The following is a 4,223-nucleotide window of genomic DNA, read 5'->3' as shown; positions in this document are numbered from 1 at the left end:
TGTATATATATATATATATATATGTGTGTGTGTGTGTAGATATATATAAAACAATACAGAAATTTATCCAACATTGGTAAATTCACTCCAATGGTAAATTGTAGAGTTGTAAACCCACACCCAAAGTCATTCACCTCCAACTTCACACTCTTATATACACATTTACACACTCACACACACAATTCCAACCACCTCCCCAATACAATCTGTCTGTAATCTTAATTTAATCTGTCGGACTCAAACGTTTCTTTTACAGAAGCTCCAGTTGATCAAATTATCAGTTCTTAATAAAAATGCTTTTTTTATTATCAGCTGAACAGGTCATCGATTCTTGCAGAAGCTGGGCAACTCAGCACACTCATTTAGAAAGGCTCTGCTGAAGCAAGGAACCATCTGTGGAAGAGTTTTTATTGTTCTAGCATTGGTGCCCGGGCCATTTTTAATCTTTTCTGACCAGTGATCAGCTTTTTACCTGCCCTGTGACGAGACCTTTATCTTGTCTCTGGGACTCTGATAAAACTCTGATGATAGAAAGTAGAGCTGCTCGGTTCCTGATCTACCCAAGTTAAAGTTTTGAGTCCTCCAACCGAATTAGGACCCAAGAATACGAGGGTTAAATTAACCTGAATGTCACATGTCCTCTGGCTGACTACAGGTAAAAGATGAGTTAGCAATTTTACCAAAAACAATCCTACAGAATCACATGCTGTAGACACACTGCACTGGGTCAGCAGACTCAGTCTCAATCTGGCAGTGAATGTAGATATTGAATTAACTATCCCTCAGCTCCCCTCAGGGCTGTGTGTTGAGCCCCCTCCTGTTCACTCTGCTCACATGTGACTGCACACCTACCCATCCAGGCTCTCATATTGTAAAGTTTGCAGACGATACAGCGGTGGTTGGACACATCACAAACAATGAGTCCGACTACAGGCAGGAGGTGGAACACCTGGAGAGCTGGTGCAGAAAGAACAACCTCCACATCAGTGTGAAGAAGTTGAAGGAGATGACTGTGGATTTCAGAAGGAGCACCCCCCGGCCCCCGAATATAGGAGGCTATGTGGTGGAAGTGGTCTCCATTTAGAAGTACTTGGGTGTGCACCTGAATGACAACCTCAGCTGGGGCAACAACACTACCAGCCTGATCAAGAAAGCTCATCAGAGACTACTTCCTCAGGTGGCTGAGGCCATCCATCTGTAGCTGATTGATGGGAAGCTCAACATTCTTCCATCCATTCATTATCTTTACCCGCTTCTTCCTTTTTGGGTCGCGGGGGTCGCCGGTGCCCATGTCCAGCGATCACTGTGCGAGAGGCGGGGTACACCTGGGACAGGTCTCCAGTCCATCACAGGGACACAGAGACAAACAAGACAAACAACCATTCACTCTCTCACTCACATCTAGGGGCAATTTAGAGTTACCAATCAGCCTAACATGCATGTTTGTGGTCTGTGGAAGGAAACCGGAGTACCTGGAGAAAACCCACACATGCACAGAGAACATGCAAACTCCACCCAGAAAGGCCCCTGTACCAGGATTTGAACCAGGGTAACCTGCTCGCTGAGAGGCAGCAGCTCTACCAACTGCGCCACCGTGCTGCCCCCTCAATATTCTTGATCTTTGTTTTCAGACTTTATCTGTTTAAACGTTTTTCCTCAGGACAGTTTATTTATCATTGTTTGTTCTTGCAGTATAATAAAGTTTACCTCCAAACTGTTCATGAAACAACTTTTAAAAGCACCTGGTTGTTGTAATGAACCCTTCAAAACACCATTCTCTTTTCTTTCTTTAATCCTTCATTCTGCTTTGAATGGATTCTTTCCAGAAGATAGATGAGATGTTACCAGAGTCCATGAACCACTCAGCCCACCTCACACACAATCAGAACCAAGGTTCTCACAGTCACTCGTGCTAACTTTGTTAGAACTGTTCACAGACAAACCTAAAGTCCACTTTTCCGAGTGCACTTTGCTTTTCGTCCTCAGGTTGCTCATCAATTTTCCTCCCATCCAGCAGTCGTTCGATCTCCCCCGTAATCCCACCATCCCTCTTACATCTCTGTTTCTCAGCCTTCCATCCATCTCTCATGCCCCCTTGTTGCTCCTCTCCCAGTTGGTTATTAATGGTTTTAATTTAGTGGGAGGAAAGACCTTGGTGCCCAAAGAGGCGTTCCCGGTGCCCCTGGTGTGTGTTTGCGTGTGAGAGGGAGGAAGCAGGAAGCCCCCCCGCTGCTTGTTGCTGTGGAACCGAGCAGCAATAACACTTTGTCTTCTTTAACCGTGCTGCTCCTTCAAGGTGTTCCTCATCCTTCTCCTGTGATTTTATCCAACTCTTCTGTCTTCTCCTCTGCTGACAATCTCTTTTACTTTCCTTGATCTGTCTTGTTCTTTGTGTTACTTCACAACTTTATTACGGTTGAGAAAAATGTGCTGTCTCCAGGTTTACCTGCAGAGAGTCAAGGCCAGCAGCCTTCCCTGCGAGCCGCTTCTCTGAAAAGGTTGCTTGTTATTACTTGTGGTGCCATCGTTGTTGCTGGGCAACCATTGATGCGGTGTTGTTTGCAACATGTATCCCAGAGATCACTTGTCAGGTAGAGTTTGGTGTGATCTTTTCCACTCTTTACTATTTTTTTTTTGTGGTTCTTCTCAAGGAGACACAACATGTTTTATGATGAAGTGTTTAAACGCTGCAGAAGACAATACATATTTGCTTAGAGAAGATTTGTGTACAACAGGTGGCCCCCGACCCAAAGACTGAGATCGGTTCAATAAGGAAAAGGTCTGTTGTTAAGCTCACTGACATTTAACCAAAAGGATCATCATTTCTAAATAAAACTGCAGCTTTTGTTTGCTGAAGCTCTGAAGAAACATGAGTCTGAACCTGGTCTCTGATGCCCAGCTCCTCTAAGAAATAAATGGTTTTATCAGCAACGACAGTGCCTGAACAAAACAATCTTAACATTTACAAATATGTGTGTGTGTGTGTGTGTGTGTGTGCAGCGGGGAAGATCTCAGTGATCTGTGCAGTTTTATTTACTTCCAAATCACATTCTGATCAACTCTTTTCCTCTCAACTTAAACAGATTAATGAGAAGTTCAAGGACAAATCACAGGATGAAGTTTTACAGTTTAAGATCAATGATTGACAGACACTCTTCCTCTCAGCACGTAGCTGCAGAGGCTGCTCAACAAATGCCTGATGGTCCTAGTGCCTGCTGCCACACAAACTGAAAGAGGAGATATTTTCACTTTCACATCCATCAATCCATCCAACCAACCATCCATTACATTCATCATCCATCCATCATCCATCCATTCCATTCATCAATCCATCATCCATCATTTCCATTCATCATCCATCCATCATCTATCCATTCCATCCATCATCTGGTTCTGGACTCAGGTCTCAGGGACAGCAGCTTGAGGAGGGACGTCCAGATATCTCTCTCCACAGCCGCCTCTTCCAGCTCTTCTGGGAGGACTCCAAGGCATTTCCAGACCAGCTGAAAGACATAGTGTCTCCAATCCTGGGACTTCCTTAGAGTCTCCTCCTAGTTGGACATGTCCAGAACTCCTCCCTATGGAGGTGTCCAGGGTCCATCCTTACCAGATGTCTGAACCACCTTAACAGTCTCTTCTAGATGTGGAGGAGCAGCAGCTCTACTCAGAGTCTCTCCTGGAGGTTTTGTTTTCACGTTCACATTTTTTCAGGAACCTCATCCAGAATCCTCCTGATATTTCCAAACTGATAAGATCCTGTTAGATGACCAAGCAGGTTTCAGGTCTTTCTTCACTGATTCAACTCTCACAAGCACACAAGAAGAGGGTATCAAGCAGGCGAGCTCACCAACAATATTTTCCTAATTTGACAGTTGAGGATGATGTGATTTGATTTGAAGTGTGTGTGTGCAGGCATCATTTTTAATGAGGGCAGACATACGGAGAGAGGCAAGGAGGCAAGAAGCTTTTATGTTCCTCTTGTGTGTGGGCCTGAATCGGTGTACATTTTAAACAAAGTGTGTGTGCGTGTGTGTTTAAGAGATAGAGAAGCAGATCAGAAAGACAGATGGGTAATGTCAAGCATTTCGTAACTGTGAAGCTGAAACTTCAGTTTTAGATCAGATTATTATTTACAGTAACGGTTGGTGAGACGAACAACTGAGGTGCTGAAAGTTATGCTTCTACGCGTTCCGAGTCACAAAACACGTTTCTACTTTTAATTA

Source organism: Nematolebias whitei, chromosome 10 (assembly GCF_014905685.2).
Source record: "Nematolebias whitei isolate Nwh7 chromosome 10, NemWhi1, whole genome shotgun sequence".
Classification (NCBI taxonomy): domain Eukaryota; kingdom Metazoa; phylum Chordata; class Actinopteri; order Cyprinodontiformes; family Rivulidae; genus Nematolebias; species Nematolebias whitei.
This window is presented reverse-complemented; position numbering follows the sequence as displayed.